We start from the raw sequence: 6,757 nt of genomic DNA, 5'->3' as shown, positions 1-6,757 counted from the left end.
AATGAAAACGTTAATTTTCCTGATGGCAATTTGCAATTTTCCAATACTAATTTGGCGAGATAATTTGTTCTAAACATCATCAAATAAATCGAACCGCATGTTGCCGACATCAACGATAGCCTCATTACTTCAATAAAAATTAAAAATTATTATCAATAAACTAATAAAAATTGAATAATCTTTAACAAAGTTTTATTATTCAGACATAAACTTATCTAAAATTGAATTTAGCTGGTATGCTATTTATTCATGTTTTTTAGAAATTTATATAACTTCCTAAAATATAATTTTTATAATTTTCAGAGACTGATATAATATATTCTATTATTAAGTTTTGTCATTTTATCTTAAATTTTAATAACGTTTGCTGTTATGTATGTCAGTTTTTAGATTTTTACGTCACGATATTGACATACTTAAAGACCGAAGTAGCACTGGTAAAAAATGAGTAATCGCATTTTTTGGAAGAAACTGTATCACTGACCATACATTTTTGCGTACGTCATCCTCTGCGAAGTTCACGGTCGGTCGTTTGTTGGCTGCGCGTTCACCATCACGGACCGTTCGTCTCCACGCGTATAATAAAACCTGCTTTTTAAATTTCATGCGTTTCCTTTTTCGGTTTTGGTTACTTCATTGAGAATTCTTCATTCTATGGAAGTTTTAATTGTTTCGCGGTATGTATATGTAATAGTCACCCTATAAATGATACAGTTAAGTTTAAACGGAATGCTTTTTTGTTGCGTACAACTCAAAGTTCTTCTTATTGAATGTTTTTCGCATTAAAACATCAAATTATTTAAGTTTTTATTTACAATATTGCGATAAGGGATTGTAGTACTTATTATTATAAATCATTATTATTAATATAAATGATTATAAATTTGTAAAAAAGCAATAAGATTATCGTTATTGCATAGAAGATTGAGATAGTTGCATTACATCTTACAAATTTTGTTACATCTTATATGTTACTAATTTAGATTAATATAGACTATAATTAGATTAATAAATTATTGATTAAGTTTATACTATTCCTTATCATAAAAGAGTTCCGATTGAAAAATTATAATTCTAATAAACAGAGATATAGTGGATTTTATTTGTGATATTTTTGCTTCAGTAATTTATTCAATAAATTGCAGGCAAAATTAAAATGATATCATTAGAGTTTGATGCAAAAAATATTACTTCCTAAAAAAATATAACTGCATGTAATTTTGTAACATTTTTAAATAGCGCAAAACTTTTATTTAAGTACTTGTATATCACTTTTGATTCTTTTGACGATATTCGTTCAAAAATCAAATATGTTCAATTAACTTCGAGAAAATCGTTTAATGTTTTATTATTTCTCGCATTGATTGAGCGTAAAAGTATTATCTCCAATTTTTACCTTTATATCGATATTCAGGTATCAAAAAGAATTAAGAGTATCGGTATATTTGTGATTCTAATTATGATTGCAACCCTAATCGAAATGCTTATACAAAACTGTGCGCCCTGTAATTTTGGACATGATTAAACATCATCGCTGATGTTCGATTCTTTGAATCCGAGAATTATGTTTCGAACGGGACGCATGCTACGAGAGAGACAGAGATAAGAAGAAACCGGCAGCAGAGAAAGAGGAGAGCTGCGACGCCCACGGCGATCCAACGGTACATCGCACCCGCTCGTAATGCCTGGTACGGCGGTTGTAAGTATGTACAGCCGTATATGTGTGCTCTTACTTCAGGAGGGAGGAAAATAATAAATCTGTACATAAGTATGTAAATCTTCTCGTCATGTACTATGTATATATCGCACTTCATTCTTTGTAAAGTTGAGACGCGTATGATTAGGATGTGCCTTTAACTGCTGCGCTTTCTTTCATTTATATTAGCATACCTTGAAGTATAAAATTATCACAAGTCTGAAATATACAAAATATAAAATTTTGTACTATCTTATATTGTGTACGTGTAGGTGTGTTAATAAAATATGTATATCTTTTTTTCTAAAATTAAATATATGTTTGAAACAATCTTATGAGAAATTTGTTTCCCAAATATAATAACGCAAAGCATTATTTTATTGCATTAAACTGTGGATCTTATATTAAGTAAGAATTATCAAATAAGAATTAATACAAAATATTATCTATATCAAAGAGTAGTCCTTTAATAAAGTTATTTTATATCTTAAATAAAAGTAATGGGATAGACTTTGGAGAGAGAGAGAGAAAATTTGTTTTTAAAAAAACTTACTGTAACTATGTATCAACAATTTTTAGCAAATCGCTTTATATGTGTAAACTGATTAATGTAAGAAAATAAGTGTTAGAAATTCTTTATGTGTAAAAATCTTAGCGTTTGTAAATGCCTCATTTATTTTAAATATAAAACACTTTTTAAAACTTATAGATTTTATCAACAAGGTGCTTAATTTCTAAGAAAGAACCTTTCGTAACTTATGCGCCATCGACGAGCAAATAACGAAAGATCCAGGTATACTCGGTAAGAAGAAGGTAATAGCACGATTATCTTCCGTCGTGTTTCTAGATGCTATATTACCGACTTAAAGTGTGAATCATTGATTTTATTATATCCAATGTTATCATCACAACATTGTTCGTGCAAAAAATATTTATTAATATTTCCTAAATTACTTTTCAAATGAATAAAATATACTATAAATACCTTTTTTTTATAATTCTATTAATTGTAAAAAAAAAAAAATTCACAAAATTGTATTATATAAGATTGATTATTACACACACTTGCGTATAATATACATTGTAATTATTAGACTATATTATATTACATTAAACATTGTATTGTAGTTGTGCTTATTTGTGCCTACTTGAAGAAAATCATTATTTTGTATGAATTTTCTTGTTTTTATTACTTTTATTTGCAAATACAAAAATTGTACGAATAATATTGTTTTACACAATGAAACAGATCAAATGTTATAAAGTTTGACATCCCAAATTTTGGTGGGTGTGCTTATCATTTTACATATTTGGAACGACATCCGATTTGATTGTGCTGTTTGATAAGTTTGATCTTATTACGCGTAATATCAAATATTCTGCTCGATTATAATTGTTAACGATTGGTTTCGGTTTGCTTACATTTATATATAAAGTCCTAGATCTTAATCTTCGTTAATTTGTCAAAGCGATGCCAAATAAAAGCAAATTAGGAAAGCATTGTTTAGAATATAGATCTCGTTCTGTTTGCCGCGTTGCGTGTCACATATAATGCATATGCCTAATTTAATTTGTTTATACCCGAAGTATGTTGATATCTACACATGATAAGTGTTACTCTTCCTGTGTTCCTTTTCTTTTTATTAATTATAAAAATATCACATAGTTAATATAAAAATTAAAATAATTTATAAATAATTATTACATTTTTTGTAACTTTTTAAGAAAAATTATAGCTCTCTAACTTTTTGTTTTATGTATATTAATAATGATATTTTATTTTGAGATAATTATTAATTACCATAATAGTATATGATACTAAAAACTGTTTTAGTATTTCTATGTAAAGAACTATTCTCCTACAATACAAAAAAATTATATATATATGGCAATTATGATTGTACAACTACATCGGTTTTTTTCTCTAGTTTTATCTCGAGTTTTGGAAGATAATGATCTGCTGATCATGCAATCTCTGTAGTGAAACCTTAAATACTTTATCGTACTACACATCGGTTTGAAAACTTGGGGGCTTCATTCACATCATGAAGTCATATCAATCGATACTTTGAATACGCAATCTAGAAGCATGCGCTTGTCGAAATAAAGCGGTTGAAAACTTATCGCTTTGTCATTATTATATTAATTATGTATATCGAACGTTCGGATATTTCATACAAAGCAAATAATATACATATGCAAATAAATATACATATGTATTATGATATAATAATTTTGTAGCAAATATTAACTCTTCGAGTTATTTAAAAAAGTAATTTTTAGTTAAAAAGATAACTATTAAAAAAATTATTAATATAGTTGGAAATTAAAAAATGTCATATATATTCTATAATCCTTCAATTGCCAATTACAATCCAAAGGTGATTTTTATCGGCGAATTGAGGTAATCTGTCTAAAAAATTAGAATGACAATATTTAATGCTCTTATTTTATTATACTTATCGTGGAATCAAAGATATATTGATTAAATACGTGGTACAAGAACAAAACAGATATAACTTTGTTGATATATGTGTTGAATGTATTATAAATTAAATTTGTGTGTCATGTATAATATAAAATGTTCCAAAAATAATTTTGTAAATTTACATATGCTAGTATATAGTATGTAATTATTCTATTACATAATATATTACATAGCACAATTAATTTATGATGTAAAACAGAATTTATAAAATAATTTTATTTTATAGAATAGAAAATGCCTATAAAACCTTTTATAGATTATTTTGTAGATTTGGTTTTTTGATCTCTTTATACTTTCGAATATGTAATATAATCTTACGTACTAGTAAGATTTTTAGTATTTGTATATATATATACAGAAATATGTTCTTTCTGAGATATTACATATAAAGGCGTCTACCGATTTCTTGTGATACTTGGAACATTTTTAAGATCGTACAAAAAAAAAACTTTTATATTTATTGCAGTAAGTAGAATCTCTTGGTGCAATAAATTAACTTTAGAGGAATACTAAGTAATAGATGGCAGGATTTCTTCGTTTCTGGTTTTCTTGTTACGCTTGCGCTATCAGAGGAATCGTACGCGGAGTGCGCGGCTGTATAAAAGCAGCCACTTGTTGAACGACACGCATTCCGCCGATTCGCTTCCGTCGCGGATATATTCTGCTCGAAGACGAAGAAGGAAGGCATCCGACAGGTGATCACGACGGTATTTCCTGTATTGTGCTACTTCAAGTCACGTTTCTAGCTCAATTCGTCGACGAATAATTGACGTGGGACTTTCGATCAGGTCAGTCGATCACAAATAAACTAAATTAACACATGTTAAAGAATAGGCTGATTTCGTGTGCTCTCTAAATGCAAATCGTCGCAAAAACGCTTTTGTAGTGCAGTAGAATCCTTATTATTCAAATTATTAATATTATATATTAATTATTAAAGAAAACATTTTCGCGAAAAAAAATTACCCTTCAAGTAAAAAAAGTTTACATTACAAATATATTAAACAAAGAGCAAACTAATAAAAAGCCGAGCGCAAGCTCATGAACGCAAAAATAAAAATAAAGATAATTTTAGGAAATTAATTGGTCTATTTAATAAATTTAATAAATTTATATATATTTGAAGATTCTATATAGAGCAAAAAAAAAATAGAAATTATAACAATAATTTACCATATAATAACAAAATTATAATTTCCTATATAAAATTTCACAAATGTCATTGCACGTGGAAAACAGAAGTTTATCTGAAAGTAAAAGTTTTTTCCTCGTTATAATATACCCGCCTTTTCTTAAGAAGCAGTAGAAAAAAAGAAAAATAAGAAATATATAAATAATATAAATATTTTTAATTAAAATGAGAGAGATAATTTTGTAATGTATATACAGAATTGAGAATAACAAGAATTAACCTACGGCAAACTTTGTTGCATTTTTGTTAATATAAATATAGATTAAATAATATGCTTGTGAGAAAATAAGAATTTTTACTTAAAACTTATTAAATAGAGAAGATGCAATATTTCTTCAATGCACTTCTCTTTCTCTGTCTGTCTGTCTGTCTGTCTCTCCCTCTCTCTCGCTCTACAACATGGAGATATGTTGATTTAGATGAAATAATATCTTGATTAATTTGACTAACACTAATAAGTAATAACCAACATTGTAGTTGTGTATAATCTTTACTTAAAAAATTATATCAACTGTTTGATGAAATGTATAAAATGTAAAATATATTTGTAGCATTTGTTAAATTTGTTTATGTGGTCGTCGAAAGAATATCAATCCATGTGATCTACATAAAGATGATATGACTGAATTTTTGATGATATATGTAAATGCAACATTGGATAATTAATTGCGACGATTTGAGAGATCATTTCGATGAGATAACCGATGTATTAATCGCCAAAAAGAAAAATATACTTTGTATGTGTAATTAAATATTAAATATTTATGTTTGGCAAAATATCATTATTATTTAAAGCAACATAACATATCTTTTTTAACACTTAATTTGTTTTTGTCATGAGTAAAATAAGTTTGATTATCTAAAAGTTTTAAATGTTAAACTCTAAAAAAAGTTTTTTCTAACAATGAATAAAATGCATGTTTGCAATTAACAATTAATTTAATTATTTTAATACTTAGCTTATTTTAGATGGTGGTTGTACAGCGACATACTTATTATCATGCCACAAGTTCGCTGTGCTAACATATATTTAAAATTTATTTTCCACAATTTATTAAAAATATATTTTTTTAATTAACGAATAAAGGCTCTAATAAATATATCATACGATAGAAATCAAAGGCAATCAAGAGCCAGCGCGGTAATTTGTGCGCATATGTTTTATTACAATCAAATTACATTGATATTTTGACTACGTGATAGACAAAATCACAAAAAGCGTACGTTTCGGTCCCTTTTTTTGGACCATCCTCAGCGCAATTACAAAGTATATGGAATATATTATATCAAAAGTGACAATAATAATACGCGGAACAAGAGTGAGTCACCCATGTTGTCAGATGGTAAATGTTATATAATGTAATTTCGAGACAGAAAGAGA

General features: G+C 27.2%; 1 protein-coding gene across 1 annotated transcript in view; it reads left to right on the top strand.

The window, feature by feature from the left end:
* The first annotated feature begins 4,403 nt into the window (after positions 1-4,403).
* The window catches only part of LOC115244690 (histidine decarboxylase), a 25,309-nt gene continuing 22,955 nt past the window's right edge, over positions 4,404-6,757 (top strand). The window contains exon 1 of the mRNA XM_029822558.1: positions 4,404-4,972. The gene's annotated coding sequence lies outside the window, so the exon portion shown is untranslated. The remainder of the gene's footprint in view (positions 4,973-6,757) is intronic.

This window comes from Formica exsecta, unplaced genomic scaffold (genome assembly GCF_003651465.1).
Source record: "Formica exsecta isolate Colony F162 unplaced genomic scaffold, ASM365146v1 scaffold83, whole genome shotgun sequence".
In the NCBI taxonomy this organism is placed as follows: domain Eukaryota; kingdom Metazoa; phylum Arthropoda; class Insecta; order Hymenoptera; family Formicidae; genus Formica; species Formica exsecta.
The sequence above is the reverse complement of the archived record's forward strand: the minus strand, read 5'-3'. Positions and strand labels throughout refer to the sequence as shown.